This window comes from Equus asinus, chromosome 8 (genome assembly GCF_041296235.1).
Source record: "Equus asinus isolate D_3611 breed Donkey chromosome 8, EquAss-T2T_v2, whole genome shotgun sequence".
Classification (NCBI taxonomy): domain Eukaryota; kingdom Metazoa; phylum Chordata; class Mammalia; order Perissodactyla; family Equidae; genus Equus; species Equus asinus.
Window position 1 is genome coordinate 32,273,483 of NC_091797.1, and position 19,535 is coordinate 32,293,017.

At 36.0% G+C, this 19,535-nt stretch overlaps 1 protein-coding gene across 17 annotated transcripts in view; it reads left to right on the forward strand.

Moving 5' to 3' along the window:
- LOC139045858 (E3 ubiquitin-protein ligase TRIM38-like) overlaps positions 1-19,535 on the forward strand; it is a 128,979-nt gene that overhangs the window by 18,888 nt on the left and 90,556 nt on the right. For all 17 annotated transcript variants that reach the window (XM_070515180.1, XM_070515179.1, XM_070515181.1 and 14 more), the window contains one exon: positions 18,114-18,221. The gene's annotated coding sequence lies outside the window, so the exon portion shown is untranslated. The remainder of the gene's footprint in view (positions 1-18,113; positions 18,222-19,535) is intronic.

Sequence of the window (19,535 nt, forward strand, 5' to 3'; positions counted from 1 at the left end):
CATCCCACTGCCTCCTGGAACTCATTTATTTAAGATGAGAACTCAGTGATAAATCTTATTGTGGTTCTCCTATATGTGGTGAATCACTTTCTCTTCCTGCTTTTAAGATAGTCTCTGTCTTCGGCTTTCAACAATTTGACAAAGATGTGTCTAGACATAGTTTCTTTGTGTTTATCACACCTGGAATTTGTTAACCTTCTTGGATGTGTAGATTTATGTTTTTCGTCAAATTCAGAAAGGCTTAGGCCATTACTTCTTCAGGTGTTTTTCTGCCCCTTTTCCCCTTTACTCCCTTTTGGGATTCCCATCATGTGTGTATTGGTATGTTTTGTTTTCCCACAGTTCTCTGAGACTCTGTTCATTTCTCATTTTCTCTTTCTGTTCTTTAGACTGAAGTGGACATTGTATAGTTGGACATTGTTTGTTTTTTATTTTTTATCCAGGGAAAACATCTCCCTCTTAAGTATTTAATCTATTCACAGTTAACTTTCTATTGATTGGAGTGGATTTACGTCTATTTGTTTTTATATGAATCATATCATTTTTATTTCTCTGTTCGTCCTTTAACACTTTCCTTTGATTTTCTCTATTGCTTTTCTATTTTGTATTTCATTAATTTGTGCTCTGATCTTTATTATTTCCTTTATCCTACTTAATTTAAGTTTAATTTTCTGCTTTTTGGTACTTTAAAATGGAGGGTGATATCACCAATTTGAGACCTTCCTTCACTTCTAACATAGGAATTAAATATAATAATTTTCCCTTAAGTACTGATTTAGTAACACCGAACAAACTCTGCATGTTGGGTTCACATTTATATCCAGTCCAAACTATTTTCTAGTTTCCTTTTTGATTTCCTTTTTGGTATATGAGTTATTTAAAAGTATATTACTTTACTTCCCAATATTTGGGGTTTTCAGAAATCTTTTTTACTGCTTTCCAATTTATTTTAATTTTGGTCAGAGAACATACCATGTATGAATTTTTCCTTTTAATTTATTGATATTTCTTTTGCAGCCCAGAATATGGTCTATCTTGGTAAATGTTCCACGTGAACTTGAAAAGAACATTGTTCTGTTGTTGGGTGAAATGTTCTATAATTATGTAATTATATTACATAAAATTGATTGATAGTGTTTTTATATCTCCTCTATATTTACTGATTTTTTTCTGCTTATTTTATAAATTCTTTTGAAATGGGTATTGAAATCTTCAAATAAAATTGTGGATTTGTCTATTTTTCCTTGCAGATCTATCAGTTTTTGCTTTGCGTATTTTAAAATTCTTTATTAGTTGAATAACATTTAGGATTATCATGTCACCTTGCAGGATTCACCCTTTATAACTAAGAAATGAACTTCTTTCTGCTGGGTATTATTCTTGTTTTGAAATTTTCTTTGTTTAATATTAACATAGCCCTTTCAGCTTTCTATTAAAGCCAACATGATGTATTTTTCACTATTCTTTTACCTTTAGCATATTAGTTTATATTTAGGGTAGATTTCTTATAGACAGCACATAGTTGGATCTTCATTTTTAATCCAATCTACAACTATTTTCTTTTCTTTTCTTTTTTGAGGAAGATTAGCCCTGAGCTAACATCTTCCACAAATCCTCCTCTTTTTGCTAAGTAAGATTGACCCTGAGCTAATGTCTGTGCCCATCTTCCTCTATTTTATATGTGGGACTCCTGCAACAGCATGGCTTGATCAATGGTGCCTAGGTCCGTGCCCGGGAACCAAACCGGCAAACCGCAGGCCACCGAAGCAGAGCACATGAATTTAACCATTATGACACCTGGCAGGCCCCTGCAGCCATTTGCTTTTTAATTGGTGTATTTAAACCTATTACATTTAGTACCATTATTTATATGTTTAGGCTTAAATATATCTTTATGTTATTTCCTCTTTGCCCCATCCCTTTATTTTCCCCCTTTTTCTTCTTTTTATACCTCTTGGATTACTTGGATTATTTTTAAAATTCCACTTCATCTCCTTTTTAGCTTATTTTGTATAACATTTTTTGTTTTATTTTAGTGGTTACTTTATAGTTTAGTATGTACATTCTCAAGTTATAACATACATTCATGTGATATTATACCTCTTTGCATATGGCATAAGAAACAAAATTATGCTTCCATTTGTCTCTCCCTGACCTTATTTTTGTTTGACAATTGTTTGTGCTATGGTTATCATTCACTTCATTTACATATGTTATACACCCTACAATCCCTTCTTATTATTTGTTTTAACAGTTAACATTCTTTTAAAGATAATTAAACAATAATGAGAAATCTGATTTTTGTGCCATTTAATATGATGTGGCTTGAAGTTTCATTCATTCATTTTGCACTTGTTATTTATTGATATTCCTGGATCTCTGAGTCTTTAGTTTCTAATCAAAGTTAGAATATTTCTTGCAATTTTTTCTTTCAAATATATTTTCTGGCTCCAAGTCTCTCTTCTCCTTTGAAGGACTCCAATTTCACAGATATTAAGCTCTTGAAGCTGTCTTAAGCTGCTTGAACACACTGATAGTCTGTTCCTTTGGTAAATTATTTTGTATCCATATTTTTTTAAATAGTTTCTATTCCTCTGTCTTCAAATTCTCTAATATTTCCTTCTGAAATCTGTAATTTACCACTGGAGTCATGCACCACATAATGACATTTTGGTCAACAATGGACTGAATATACAATGGTGCTCCCATAAGATCTGTACAATATAGCCTAGGTGTGTAGTAGGTTATACCATCTAAGTTTGTGTAAGACACTCTATGATATTTGTGCAATGATGAAATCACCTAATGACACATTTCTCAGAACATATCCCCCTACTTAAGCAATGCAGGACTGCAATTACATCCAGTGCATTTTTTTTTCAGAGAATTTCTTTTTCTCTTTATGTCTTATCAAGTAGAGTGCCAGGTAATACCCATATTTTACCAATTCTGCCTCTAACTCTCTGCTGAATGTGAGATTCTTTTATAGTCAGAGTCTGACCTACTCTGAGCCCCAAAGCTGGCATTGCTTCCCCATGATGCATGACCACAGAAGGGTGATTCATACTTGCCGCTAAGTCTTCACAGGCATGCCTGAGCTATTGAACTACAGGGAGTTATCTCATCTATGAACATTGTATATATCTTCAATTACCGAAAAATTCTTATTTCTACAGATGTCTTGAAAATTTCTTTTTTTTTTAATTTTCATTTTTTTCGGATGTACATCTTATTTCGAATTCTGTATACATTACATCATGTTCACCACCTGAACACTAATTATAGTGCATCCCCTCATACGTGACCCTAACCACCCCTTTTGCCCTCCCTCCTCCCCACTTCCCCAATGGTAACCACCAGTCCAATCTCCAATGCTATGTGGTTTTTCTTTTGTCGTTTTTATCTTCTCCTTATGAGTGAGATCATATGGTATTTGACTTTCTCCTTCTGACTTATTTCACTCAGCATAATACCCTCAAGGTCCACCCATGTTGTCACAAATGGCTGGATTTCGTATTTCTTATGGCTGAGCAGTAGTCCATCGTGTGTAAATACCACATCTTCTTTATCCATTCGTCCCTTGATGGGCACCTAGGTTGCTTCCACGTCTTGGCTATTGTGTATAATGCCTCAATGAACATAGGGGTGCAAGTATCTTTAAGCCTTTGTGTTTTCAAGTTCTTTGGATAAATACCCAGCAGTGGAATAGCTGGATCATATGGTAAATCTATTCTTAATTTTCTGAGGATACTCCAAACTGCTTTCCATAGTGCCTGCACCAGTTTGAACTGCCACCAGCAGTGAACAAGAGTTCCCTTCTCTCCACACCCTCTCCAACATTTGTTGTTTCCTGTCTTGTTAATTATAGCCATTCTGACCGGAGTGAGGTGATACCTTATTGTAGTTTTGATTTGCATTTCCCTGATAGCTAATGATGTGGAGCATCTTTTCATATGCCTGTTGGCCATCTGTATATCTTCTTTGGAGAAATCTCTGTTCAGATCTTTTGCCCATTTTCTAATTGGATTGTTGGTTTTTTTGTTGTTGAGCTGTATGAGTTCTTTGTATATTTTGGATATTAACCCCTTATCTGATACGTGGTTTGCAAATATCTTCTCCCAACTGTTAGGTTGTCTTTTTGTTTTGTTGATGGTTTCCTTTGCTGTGCAGAAACTTTTAAGTTTGATGTAGCCCCATTTATTCATTTTTTCTTTTGTTTCCCTTGCCCGGTCAGACATGGGACCTGAAAATATGCTGCTCAGACCAATGTCATAGAGCGTACTGCCTATGTTTTCTTCTAGAAGTCTCATGGTTTTGGGTCTTACATTCAAGTCTTTAATCAATTTTGAGTTGATTTTTGTGCATGGTGTGAGGGAATGGTCTACTTTCATTCTTTTGCATGTGGCTGTCCAGTTTTCTCAACACCATTTATTGAAGAGACTCTCCTTTCTCCATCGTATGCTCTTGGCTTCCTTGTCGAATAGTAGCTGTCCATAAATGTGTGGGTTTACTTCTGGGCTCTCAATTTTGTTCCATTGATCTGTGTGTCTGTTTTTGTGCCAGTATCATGCTATTTTGGTTACTATGTGTTTGTAGTATAATTTGAAATTGGGGAGTGTGATACCTCCAGCTTTGTTCTTTTTTCTCAGGAATCCTTTGGCTATTCACGGTCTTTTGTTGTTCCATATAAGTTTAGGATTCTTTGTTCTATTTCTGTAAAAAATGTTGTTGGAACTTTGATAGGGATTGCTTTGAATCTATAGATTGCTTTAGGAAGTATGGACATTATAACAATGTTAATTCTTCCAATCCAAGAGCACGGAATATCTTTCCATTTCTTTGTGTCTTCTTCGATTTCTTTCAACAATGTTTTATAGTTTTCGGTGTACAGATCTTTCACCTCTTTGGTTAAGTTTATTCCTAGGTATTTTATTCTTTTTGTTGCAATTGTAAATGGCATTGTATTCTTAATTTCTCTTTCTGCTACTTCGTTGTTAGTGGATAGAAACGCAACCGATTTTTGTACATTGATTTTGTATCCCGCAACTTGACTCTATTCCTTTATTATTTCTAAAAGTTTTTTAGTGGACTCTTTAGGGTTTTCTAGATATAAAATCATGTCGTCTGCAAGGAGTGACAGCTTCACTTGTTCTTTTCCAATGTGGATCCCTTTTATTTCTTTTTCTTGCCTGATTGCTCTGGCTAGGACTTCCAATACTATGTTAAATAAGAGTGGTGACAGTGGGCATCCTTGTCTGGTTCCTGTTCTTAGAGGGATAGCTTTCAGTTTTTCTCCATTGAGAATGATATTTGCTGTGGGTTTGTCATATATGGCCTTTATTATGTTGAGGTATTTCCCTTCTATACCCATTTTATTTAGAGTTTTTATCATAAATGGATGCTCTATCTTGTCAAATGCTTTCTCTGCTACTATTGAGATGATCATGTGATTTTTATTCTTCATTTTGTTAATGTGGTGTATCACCTTGATAGATTTGCAGATGTTGAACCATCCCTGCATCCCCGGAATGAAACCCACTTGATCATGATGGATGATCTTTTTAATGTATTGTTGTATTCGATTTGCTAGTATTTTGTTGAGGATTTTTGCATCAATGTTCATCAGTGATATTGGCCTGTAATTTTCTTCTTTTGTGTTGTCCTTGTCTGGTTTTGGTATCAGGATAATGTTTGCTTCATAGAAGGAATTAGGAAGCCTCCCCTCCTCTTCAATTTTGTGGAAGAGTTTGCGAAGGATAGCTATTAAGTCTTCTTTGAATGTTTGGTAGAATTCACCAGGGAATCCATCTGGTCATGGACTTTTATTTTTTGGGAGGTTTTTAATTGCTGTTTCAATCTCCTTACTGGTGATCGGGCTATTCAAATTTTCTACATCTTCTTGGTCCAGTTTTGGAAGGTTGTATGTTTCTAAGAATTTATCCATTTCTTCTAGATTATCCAATTTGTTGACGTATACCTTTTCACAGTACTCTCTTATTATCTTTTGTATTTCTGAGGTGTCCATCATAATCTCTCCTCTTTCATTTCTGATTTTATTTATTTGAGCCTTCTCTCTTTTGTTCTTGGTGAGTCTGGCTAAGGGTTTGTCAATTTTGTTGATCTTTTCGAAGAACCAGCTCTTGGTTTCATTAATTTTTTCTATTTTTATTTTAGTCTCTATTTCATTTATTTCTGCTCTGATTTTTATTATTTCCTTCCTTCTGCTGATTTTGGGCTTTGTTTGCTGTTCTTTTTCCAGTAACTTTAGGTGCACTTTTAGATTGTTTATTTGGGATTTTTCTTCTTTGTTGAGGTAGGCCTGGATTGCTATAAACTTCCCTCTTAGAACCACTTTTGCTGTATCCCACAGATTTTGGCATGTCATGTTTTCATTTTCATTTGTCTCTAGGAATATTTTTATTTCTTCTTTGATTTCTTCATTGACCCAATCATTGTTCAGTAGCATTTTGTTCAATCTCCACATTTTTGTGGCTTTTCCAGTTTTCATCCTGTAGTTGATTTCTAGTTTCATACCTCTGTGGTCAGAAAAGATGCATGGTATTATTTCGATCTTCTTAAATTTATTGACACTTATTTTGTGGCCTAATATGTGATCAACCCTGGAGAATGTTCCATGGGCATTTGAAAAGAATGTGTATTCTGTGGATTTTGGATGGAATGTTCTGTATATATCTACTTAGTCCATTTGGTCTAATGTGTCCTTTAAGGCAAGTATTTCCTTATTGATCTTCTGTTTGGATGATCTACCCATTGGTGTAAGTGGAGTGTTAAAGTCCCTACTATTATTGTGTTACTGTCTATTTCTCCTTTTATGTCTGTTAATAATTGCTTTATATATTTAGGTCCTCCTATGTTGGGTGCATAGATATTTACAAGTGTTATATTTCCTTGTTGGATTGTTCCCTCTATCATTATGTAGTGCCTGTCTCTGTCTCTTATTACAGTTTTTGATTTAAAGTCTATTTTGTCTGATATTATTATTTCTACCCCCGCTTTCTTTTCTTTGCCATTTGCGTGGAATATCTTTTTCCATCCTTTCACTTTCAGTTTGTGAGTGTCTTTAGGTCTGAAGTGTGTCTCTTGTATGCAGCATATACATGGATCTTATTTTTTTATCCAGTTGGCCATCCTATGGCATTTGATTGGAGCATTTAGTCCATTGACATTTAAAGTAGCTATTGATAAATATGTATTTATTGCCATTTTGTCACTTTTTCCTTTTTTGGGGTGTTTCAGTAGTTCTTCTCAGTTCCTTTCTTTTTCTCTTGCTCTCTTCAGTTGTGGTTTGATGGCTATCTTTAGTAATACGTTTGATTTCTTTTGTGTTACTTTTTTTCCTACTTGTTATGGGTTTCTGGTTTGTGGTTACCGTGAGTATCCTATTTAATATACTATGCATATAACAGTCTTTATTGAGTAGATAGACTCTTTAGCTTGACCTCTTTCTAAAAGCTCTACTTTTCACTCCCCTCCTCCCACATTATGTGTTTCTCACATCATATATAGTATTTTGTTTAGGGTGTGTCTATCCATTACCCTCTTATCATTGAAATAGGTAATTTTAGTACATTTGTCTTTTAACCTTCATATTATCTTCACAGGTAGTTGATCTGCTGCCTTTACTATACTTTTACCTTACAAGTGATTTTATTGCCTGTTTTTTCTTGTTGTTGTTTTGGGGTTTTTTTGATAATTTTTTTTCTTTTATCTCCATTTGTGGTCATTGCTTTCCCACTTAAATAAGTCCCTACAGCATTTCTTGCATAACTGGTTTCTTGGTGATAACTCCTTTAATTTTTGCTTGTCTGGGGAGCTCTTTATCTCTCCTCCATTCTGAATGACAGCCTTGATGGATAGAGTATTCTTGGCTGTATGTTTTTTCCTTTTAGCACTTCAAATATGTCATGCCATTCTCTTCTCGTGTGTAGAGTCTCGACTGAGAAGTCCTCTGACAGCCTGATGGGCTTCCCTTTATATGTCACTTGTGGACTTTCTCTTGCAGCTTTTAGAGTTCTCTCTTTGTCTTTAATTTTAGACATTTTAATTATAATATGTCTTGGTGTGGGCCTCTTTGGGCTTATCTTGTTTGGAGCTCTCTGTGCTTCCTGAACTTGGATGTCTGTTTCCTTCCTCAGGTGAGGAAAATTTTCCTCTATTATTTCGACAAATAAATTTTCTGCCCCTTGGTCTCTCTCTTCTCCTTCTGGGACCCCTATAATCCAAATGTTAGCATGCTTGATATTGTCCCAGAGTTCCCTTACACTGTTCTCATTCTGTCTATTTCTTTTTTCTCTTTTCTGTTCTGCTTGGGTGATTTCCTCTAGTCTTTCATCTAACTCGCTGATCCATTCTTCTGCTTCCTCTACTCTGCTATTGAGTCTCTCTAGTGAATTTCTCATTTTGAGTATTGTATTCTTCATTTCTGATTGGTTCTTTTTTATATCTTCCAGTTCTTTGCTGATGTGCTCACTGTGTTCATCCATTCTTCTCCGCATATCTGTGAGCATCCTCATTATATTTTGTTTGAATTCTTTGTCGAGGAGGTCACTAGTTTCTGTTTCACTTAGTCCTTTTTCTGGTTTTGTAGTGTTCCCTTGCTTGGAAAGTATTCCTTTGCCTCCTCATTGTGCCTCTTTCTCTGTGCTATTTTCTTTGTACTAGGTGAGTTGGCTATGTCTCCTGATCTTGGAGAAGTGGCCTTATGTATGAGATGCCTTATGAGGCCCAACAGTGTACTTTCCTCTCTTCACCAGACCATAAGAACCAGGAGTGACCCCTTTGTGGGCTACTTGTGTTCTTCTGCTGTGGCAGGGTTGCTCCCACTGCAGTACCCAGGGAGTCTGATCTTTCCTTCCCTGGCCAGCTGTTTCTAAATCCAGTTTGGCGGGGCCTCAGTACTGTCGTCTACAAAGTCTATTAGCACACTCTTATTGCAATTGTCCTCTTAATTAGGTTGGTACCCAGTTTAGCTGGTTGCTAGGCTCAGGGGTGTACAGTTGTGATAGGCCTGAGGCCAACAAGGCTGATGTCAATTCTCTTAGGAGTGCAGCTGAGTGGGGCTAGCCCTTGGCATGGAGGCACTCAGTTGTTTCAGGCTTTGGAAGGTGGGGCTGATCCTTTTTATGGCTATTTGTGAAGCACAAGTCTTCTGCCACTGATAAGCCTCACCCCCCACTGGGCCACATACACTGTCAACAGAGTCCTGGTCTGTGCACACTTAACCCCCTGGAGCATACCCCAATGCCACACTGCAGAGGCCCCCACCTCTGCCCCAATGCCCCCCACAGTTCACCTGGTCCTCACACAAGCACTGCCCCACAGAGGCAGACACCCTTGCCTGCCTGTAGAGGATCAAGGCACTCAGTCAATGCAGGCTGAAAAAGTAGCCTGAGGGCTTGCTGTTAGGTGGGGCCAGTCCCTAGAGCGGGTTGCCTGCCCTGGCTGAACTGGATTAAATGTGTGCTCTAGTGGGTGTGGCAGACCCATGGGCTAACAACCCAAGGGATGCACCTCAATGGCCCCCACTGGTGTCCATATCAGCACGCCTGTACCAGCTCAGAACAATGGCCCCCACCAATGTCTCAGTCTCCAGAGAGGTCCCTCCTCTCACTAAGATGCCCCCAGAACCCAACAGGTGAGTCTTGTTTCACCAAAGGACAGTCAGCCTTCTCTCTGGTGATTTTAGGTTGCTGCAATGAGTGAGTTTGTGCATGGGCCCTTTATGACACGGATCTTTTCGGATTTCGGCCGATAGCTTTTCTGGGGTGTCCTCGCTGCAGTTAATAACCAGAAAAGCCAGACAGTAAGACCCCCATCTCAGTTGGGCTGAGTCCGAAGGATGGTTATACCAGTATTGCCCCCACTCCAGACCTCACTCCTCCAGGGTGGGCTGCATACCTTAGGGTGGCTCCCGCCTAGCCAGTTGAGAAGCTCCACTGCTCCCAAAGGTGGCTTTTTTCCTCTCATGCCAGAGTTACTGCCTCTTCTGCTTTCGTCAGGACTGTCCCTTGTTGTGGGGGTTCTTTTTATCCAGTTTTCAGTTTTCAATCCAGGGTGATTCTTCCCAAAATTGTTGTAACCTGGTTGTGTTTGTGGGAGGAGGTGAGTTCAACGTCTGCTCACAGCGCCATCTTCATCCAGTGTATTTTTCTTCTCACACATAATAGATTTTATCTTAAAATTTCTATTTGGAACACTTTTATAACTTTAATGTCTCCACATAATTTTGATCATATGGAATACTGTTATTTTGATCATTTTAATATACTGATCTGGTAATTCTGATATTTGTATCATGCATTTTGGTTGACTGGTAATTTTCCTCATTGTGGGTCATATTTCCTACTTCTTCACATGTGTTGTAATTTTAGATTGAATGACAGATATTGCTAATTTTTGTCTTGTTGGTGCTAAAAATTTATTTTTCTATAAATTTTCTTGACATGTCTTATTGGATGCAATTAAGTTACTTAGATACAGTTGATTCTTTAACATCTTGCATTTAAGACTTTTTAGGTAATACTAGAGAAATGTTCAGTCTGGGGATAATCATTTACCACTACCAAAGTAAGAAACTTCTGAGTACTTTACCCAATATTGTGTCTGGCAAGCAGTACACCTGGTTCTGTGTAAAGCGTCAGGCACTATTCTCCCTCATCCTTTGGGGTTGTTCTTTTTGCAGGCTTGGGTAGTTTCTACACATGCTGTGTTAATCACTGCTGTCTCCTCTCTGATTCTGTCTTATGAAGCTCTTGGATATTCCCAGACTCTTACCTTTCTCACTCTCATGTCCTTAATTCAAGGAGTCTGATTGTCTCGGCCTGTGCTTCCCTTCTAGTACTGCAGCCTGGAAAGTCAAGTTAGTGTGCTGGGAAAATATAGGACTTACCTTTCTTATTTCCTGTCTATCAGAGATCATTTTCTTTTGTCCACTGATGTCCTATGTCTTGAAGATCATTGTTTAAATATTTTATCCATTAACTTTTTTGGCTGTTCTCAGTCAGGAAGGTAACTCTTGTCCCTTATATGCATGTCCTCCTCTCTTTAAGTTTCATCTGTTTTTCAATCTATTAAAACAATTTTTTTTCCTTTTTCTCCCCAAAGCCCCCCAGTACATAGTTGCACATTCTTCGTTGTGGGTCCCTCCAGTTGTAGCATGTGGGACGCTGCCTCAGCGTGGTCCAATGAGCAGTGCCATGTCTGGGCCCAGGATTCGAACCAACGAAACACTGGGCCGCCTGCAGCGGAGCGCACAGACTCAACCACTCGGCCACGGGGCCAGCCCCCTATTAAAACAATTTTAACTGCAATGAATTTCGTTGCATGTATCTCCATAGTTCAAGACTAATAATGTAGATAATGAAAATGAAGACCTAAGATGTCTGCAGGTTATTATTTATATCCTCCTATTAAAATCTTGTGAAGTTTAGTTTACTCTTATCACTCTGCATTGTATAGATTATTGAGATTCCCCGCACTAATAAGGACACTAGAGAAAAGATCTAAATGCCATAAATGAGAATGTACTCCAGAGTGAATATAATCTTGCAAATGTCAAAAATAATAATAACTATTAGATAGTTGAAAAGAACTCCTAATTTTTATCACTGAATCATTCTTTATCATATTTTAAAGAATAGTGTTCCAGTATCTGTGGGTTAAATGGGCGGATTCTTTAGTTTATAAAAATCTTAAGCACTATATTGGTATTATTTTGAACAAAGATTTCCTGTAGCAATTTTATATACATCGCATATTCCATTTTTCTCCATTCACTTGAAAAGTACTTAGAAAGAGACACACAAATGTTGGTGCAGATTACCTAAGCACAATAATTAAGAACGACAGGTTTTCATTACTTTTTTTTCTAGGCAAAATGGAAAGAAGTCTTTTACAATAGAGGGAACATTTCATACTCCTGAGGAATATTTGATATTTGGGTTTTTTGTAGAAAGCACATTTGAGTTTGCTTTTATATGCAATATGAGTGTCTCTCCCTTTTCATCAGTGTATTTAGACTATTTATTATATTTTCTGTAATTATCAATGTAATTGGGTTTAAATCTATGATTTAACTTTTTGTTTCTGTATATCATTTGCTCTTTGTTCTTTTTTCAATTTCTCCCCACTTTTGGCTTATTAGTTACATCCATTCATTTGATATTTTTTAGCAGTTGCTTCAGGGTTTAAAATATGCATCTTCTATTTTTTTCCTACACTCATATAATATCATTCTACTTAGTACAAAATGTAAGGACTTTACAGCAGTATACTTCCAATAACCTCTGCCAATTTTTTGTGATATTTTGCACCTAAGTTACAAATACTGTAATCCATTCTTATTATATTCATTAAACAGTCAATTACATAAGAAATTGAATAATTAGTAAAACTATCTTATACTTACTCACATAACTACCATTTCTCATGCTTTTGAATCCTTTGTCTAGGTCCAGTTTTCCATTCAGTATTATTTTCTTCAACCCAAAAACTTTTCTTAAGATTTCTTGTAGTGGAGGTACTCTGGTGTTAAACTATCTCAACTTTTGTTTGTTTGGAATTATTGATTTCATGTTCTTTGCATAAATAGGCAGTGCTAGAATAGCTAGATCATATTGTATTTCTATTTTTAAGTTTTTGAGAAGTTTCCTTACTGTTTTCCACAGTGGCCGCACCAGTTTGCATTCCCACCAGCAGTGTATGAGGAGTCCCTTTTCTCCACATCCTCTCCAACACTTGTTATTTCTTGTCTTGTCAATTACAATCATTCTGACAGGCGTAAAGCGATATCTCATTGTGGGTTTGATTTGCATTTCCCTAATAATTAGTGATGTTGAACATCTTTGCATGTGCCTTTGGCCATCTGTATATCTTCTTTGGAAAAATGTCCATTCACATCCTCTGCCCATTGTTTGATTGGATTGTTCTTTTTGTTGTTGAGCTGCATGAGTTCTTTATATATTTTGGATATTAACCCCTTGTTGGAGATAAGATTTGCAAATATTTTCTCCCAGATAGTGAGTTGTCTTTTCATTTTGTTGATGGTTTCCTTCACTGCACAGAAGATTTTTAGTTTGATGTAGTCCCATTCGCTTATTTTTTCTTTTGTTTCCCTTGCCTGGTGAGACCTGTTATTCAAAAAGATACTGCTAAGACTGATGTCAAAGAGGGTACTGCCTATATTTTCTTCCAACAGTTTTATAGTTTCAGGTCTTATGTTCAAGTCTTGAATCCATTTTGAGTTAATTTGGGGTATGGTGTAAGGTAATGGTCTACTTTCATTCTTTTGCATGTGGCTGTCTAGTTTTCCCAACATCGTTTATTGAAGAGGCTTTCGTTTCTCCATTGTGTGTTTTTGGCTCCTTTGTTGAAGAACAGCTGTCCATAGATGCATGATTTTATTTCTGAGCTCTCATTTCTGTACCATTGATCTGTGTGTCTGTTTTTCTGCCAGTATCATCCTGTTTTCATTACTATAGCTTTGTAGTATATTTTGAAATCAGGGAGTGGGATACCTCCAGCTTTGTTCTTTTTTCTCAGGATTGCTTTGGCTATTCGGGGTCTTTTGTTTTTCCACATAAATTTTAGGATTCTTTGTTCTATTTCCATGAAGAATTTCACTGGGATTCTGATTGGGATTGCAATGAATCTGTAGATTGCTTTAGATAATATGGACATTTCAACTATGCTTTTTCTTCCAATCCATGAGCATGGAATATATTTCCATTTCTTTATGTCTTCTTTGATTTCTTTCAATAATATAGTTTTCAGTGTACAAGTCTTTCACCTCCTGGGTTAAAGTTATTCCCAGGTATTTTGTTCTTTTTGTTGTAATTGTAAATGGGATTATGTTCTTGATTTCTCCTTCTGCTATTTTGTTGATAGTGTATTGAAATGCAACTGATTTTTGTATGTTGATTTTGTGCCCTGCTACTTTACTGTATTCATTGATTATTTCTAACAGGTTTTTGGTGGATTATTTAGTGTTTTCCTATTTGTAGAATCATGTCATCCACAAATAGGGACAGTTTTACTTTTTCCTTTCCAATTTGAATCCCATTTATTTCTTTCTCTTGCCTGATTTCTCTGGCTAGGACTTCCAATACTATGTTGAAAAACTGGTGAGAGTGAGCATCCCCATCTTGTTCCTATTCTTAGAGAAACAGCTTTCAGTTTTTCACCATTGACTATGGTGTTGGCCATGGGTTTGTCATATATGGCCTTTATTATGTAGAGGTACTTTCCTTCAGTACCCATTTTATTCAGAGTTTTATCATAAATACATGTTGGATCTTCCCAAATGCTTTCTCTGCTTCTATTGAGATGATCATGTAATTTTTATTCTTCATTTTGTTAACATGGTGTATCACATTGATTGATTTGCAGATGTTGAGCCATCCCTGCATCCCTGGAATACATCCCACTTGGTCATGGTGTATGATCCTTTTAATGTATTGTGTATTTGATTTGCCAGTATTTTGTTGAGGATGTTTGCATCTATATTCATCAGTGATATTGGCCTATAATTTTCCTTCTTTGTGTTGTCCTTGTCTGGTTTTAGTATCAGGGTGATGTTGGACTCATAAAATGAATTAGGAAGCATGCTGTCCTCTTCTAATTTTTAGAAGAGTTTGAAAAGGACAGGTATTAAATCTTTGAATGTTTTTAGAATTCACCAGAGAAGCTGTCTGGTCCCAGACTTTTGTTTGGGGAAGGTTTTTTATTACTATTTGATTCTCTTTACTTTGGATCGGTCCTTTCAGATTCCCTATTTCTTCTTGATTTGCTTGTGGAAGGTTATATGATTCCAAGAATTTATCCAATTCTTCTAGGTTATCCAATTTGTTGATGTATGGCATTTCATAGTATTCTTTAATAATCCTTTGTATTTCTGTGGTGTCTTTTGTAATGTCTCCCCTTTCATTTCTAATTTTAATTTATTTGAGTCCTCTCTTTTTTTCTTAGTGAGTCTGGCAAAGGGTTTGTCAATTTTGTTTATCTTCTCAAAGAACTTGATATTAGTTTCATTGATCCTTTCTATTGCTTTTCTAGTCTCCATTTCATTTATTTCTACTATGATTTTTATTATTTCTTTCTTCTACTGACTTTAGGCATTGTTTGTTCTTTTTCTAGTTCTTTTACATATGGCATAAGATTGTTTATTTGAGATTTTCTTATTTTTTAAGGTAGGCCTCTATTGCTATAAACTTCCCTCATGGTGCTGCTTTTGCTACATCCCATAAATTTGATATCTTATTTTTCATTTGTCTCCAGTTATTTTTTTATTTTTCCTTTTATTTCTTCATTGACCCAGTAGTTATTCAGTAGCATATTGTTTAGTCTCCACATATTTATGACTTTTCCATCTTTGTTCTTAAAGTTGGTTTCTAGTTTTACAGCACTGTGGTCAGAAAAGATGCTTGATATGATTTCCATTTTAAATTTATTGAGGCTTGCTTTGTTTCTCAATATATGGTCTGTCTTTGAGAATGAGCCATGTGCACTTGAGAAGAATATGAATTTTGCTGTTTTGGGATGGAATGTTCTATATATATATACACATATATCTATTAAGTCTATCTAGTCTAGTATTTCTTTTAAGGTCACTGTTTCCTTGCTGATTTTCTGTCTGGACGACCTATCCATTGATGTAAGTGGGGTGTTAAGGTCCTCTATTATTCTGTTGTTGTTAATTTCTCCCTTTAGGTCTGTTAATATTTGTTTTATATACTTTGGTGCTGCTATGTTAAATGATATATATTAATAAGTGTTATGTCTTCTTGTTGGCATGCCCATCTTTGTCTCTCTTTATATTTTTTCATCTTGAAGTCTGTTTTGTCAGATATAATCATGGCTACACCCACTTTATTTTGCTTGCCATTTGCTTGCAGTATCATCTTCCATTTCTTTACTCTGAGCCTATGTTTGTCTTTGGAGCCGAGATGTGTTTCCTGGAGGGAGCATATTGTTGAGTCTTGTTTTTCATTTATCCAGCCACTCTATCTCTTTTGATTGGTGAATTCAATCCATTTAGATTTAGAGTGATTATTGATATATGAGTGCCATTTTATCTTTTGTTTTTCTGGTTGTTCCATATTTCCACTTTTTTTTTTATGTCTTTGTATTTCTGGCTGCCCTTTCAGTTTGCTTGTTTTCTGTGATGTTATTCTAAGTTTTCTCTTTATTTGTGATTTGTGACTCTGCTCTAACTTTTTGTTTTGTGGTTACCATGAGGTTTGTATAAAATATTTCATAGTTGAGATAGTCTTTTTTTTCTGATAGCCTGTTGTCTCAATTATCCTCTGTATATTCCATCCTTTTTCTTTTCCTGTTCTATGTCTTTTTTGTCACAAATTATTCTTTTTTGTGATGTGAGTTTGTGACAAAATTGAAGTGGTTATAGTTATTTTTGATTCTTTTTTTCTCATCCTTTATGTCATAATTGTTTACTAACTAATTCTGATATAGACCTGTTATTTTCTGATTGTTTATTTATCTCCTTGCTCAAAGCTTTGTAAATCTTTTCCTTTTTGTTTCAGGTAGGGGGTCCCCATTCAACATTTCTTGTAAGGCAGGTCTGCTGGCAATGAACTTCCTCAGCTTTTCATTGTCTGGGAAAGCTTTTATTTTTCCATCACATCTGAAGGATAATTTCACTGGAAGAGTACTCTTGGCAGATAATTTTTGTCTTTCAGTATTTCGAAAATATTATTTCACTCTGTTCTAGCCTGTAGGGTTTCTGCTGAGAAATCCATTGAAAGCCTGGTAGGTGTTCCTTTGTAAGTTACTTTCTTCTCTCTTGTTGGCCTTAATATTTTTTCTTTGCCATTAGCTTTTGACAGTTTTAATATTATATACCTCAGAGAATTTCCTTTTATATTGATGTAATTAGGAGTTCTATTAGCTTCATATACTTGCAAGTCCCCTTCTTTCCCCAGATTTGGGAAGTTCTCAGCCATTAGGTCTTTGAATAAGGCTCTACTCCTTTCTCCATCTCTTCTCCTTCTGGTATACCAATAATCAGCTTTAAACTGTGCCCTCAATGAGTTTTTTCAAATTGTTTTGGTTTAAACAGAGTATTAAGGAAAAAATTTAAATAAATCTTGGAAAGTGATCAGAGGTCAGATACAAAAATGAGCATGGGAGTAGAGTGACTTCACTGACTGGATTGTGAAAAAAAAGGAAATAGATTTGTTAATGCAGTACATCAATACAATACAATATTCTGGAAGCATGCTTCAAGATCTAGAAAGATAAATCTCCTCTCTGATCAAAGGACGAGAGATTTTGGGTAACTGAGTATGTCTCCTTGACAGACTATGACTAAGTACTTTTCTCCAGGGAAATTCTAATATCATTTTTTGTGTGGAAATGGAGAAATCTTTGTGGAAATGTTTGATAGTCTATGCTAATTTTTTGGTAATTGAATGAAGGCCAAAAGTGAAAAGAGCCAGAAAAGAAAATAACAGAAACTGGGTAATTTATAGGACAATGAGAATATGAGAGAGAAATGCAAGGTTTTATATCTCAGGCTACAATTATGTATCCAGAGATGAGTTAGGTGAGAAATTAAGTGGTAGAAAATATAGGAAGTTAAAAAGTAGAATTAGAGGTATGAGCAGGAAAAGTCTTTCTCACAATTCTAGTTTTAATATTGATGTGGGTTGATACAAGTTTCCACTTCAGTTAATATAGGCTTGACTGGGTAGAGCAAGCTGTCGCCTAAAGGCCTCTTCCCTCATTCAGTCCTCTGTGGTTATATTAAATTAGCCAAGCATTTCTAGGCTATTTTTCTTTGGCTGAATCTGAGCTTTTAAGGAGAATCTCCAGAGATCCAACTACATCATAAAAGTCAAGTGAAACTTCCTGAGCACAGAATCTGTAATTTCTATCTCTACAGTTCCCCACAGCAGCTAGTATAATGCTATGAAAGTACCTGGCTTTCAAAAATGTGTTTCAACTGTTTAAACAAAGAGATAACTCTTCAATCTGCCAATATGGGAGCAGAAAAATCCAAGTGGGCTTTTCTGGGATGGAAAGGAACTAAGAATGAAAATACATCCAACTATACATGTCTATGTTTTATTTTTCAGAAAATTCTTGAAAGAATGATGAAATTATAATCATCCTTGGACTCACCATTGGGATACTTATAACACTTTTACTTTAAAACTCTCTCGTGGGAAATAAGAATGCAAAAGGTAAGTGTCAAAAATGGAATCTAATAAATTATGATAAAACTCATAGAATGGGTAGAATAGGTGAGAAAAGGAAAGAAGCAACATCAATTGTGTTATGAGACGTTAGCTGTTTAGGAAAAACAGTGAAGATCATAATAATAATAGAAAGGTTCTCTTCTGTATTATATTTAAGTTGAATTCCTGTTTATAAACAGTCTACCTATGGTCATATTTTGAATAGAAAACAATAGGTACATTTTTGTTGTTAAAGATGTTACTGCCAAGAAAACACAAACCAAAAATATATGGGCATTTGATACAAATTTTATCCAATACAGTTACCCCTCAGTGTCTGCAGTGGATTAGTTCCAGGACCCCCTCAGTTGCCAAAATCCATGTATGTTCAAGTCCCTTATATAAAATCACGTAGTATTTTCATATAACCTACACATATGCCCCCATATACCTTTAAATCATCTCTACATTACTTATAATATTTAATGCAATGTAAATACTATGCAAATAGTTGTTATAGTGTATTATTTAGGAGATAATGACAAGAAAAAGAAGTCTGTATATGTTCAGTACAGATGCAACCATCGTAGGCCTTTTGATCAATGGTTAGTTGAATCTGGGGATGCAGAGCTCACAGATTCAAAGGGCCAATTGTATTCAAATTCTCACCTTGCCCCCAATGATCTCTGCCTCTTGATATTCATGGCCTTGTGTAATGCTCTCCTCTTGAGTTACTTGCTTCCTATCTGAAGGTTGACGGGATATCAATACAACTAGTAGATTACAAAAGATTCTTATGTCTATCTTTCTAGCATATTCTTTCCTTTTCTGTCTTTGATGAAGCAAGTGGCCAAGTTAGGGAAGCCCCTATGGCAAGAATCTGATGGCAGCCTCTGACTAACAGGCAGCTCTACTATTAGAATTCTGCCAGCAGCCATGTAAGTGAGCTTGGAAACAAATTTTTACCCAATCGAGATGCCAGTGGTGTCCAAAACCTTGAGTGTAGCCTCATGAGAAATCCTGAAGTAGAGGAACCAGTGAAGCTGTGCCCAGGTTCCTGGCACACAGAAACTGTAAAATAACAAATGTGTGTTTGTTTAAGTCACTAAGTTTGTGGCAATTTGTTATGAAGCAATAGATAGCTAATACAAGTTTTATTAATAGCTATCCTTGGAAAGCACGCATAATCTTGGAATATCTCAAGCAAACTGGGATATATGGTCATTCTAATTGTAGTTCATGTGTAGTGAAGCTAGCGCTTTTTAAAAACTGTTTGTTCAGGGCTCGCCCCATGGCATAGTAATTAAGTCCATGTGCTCC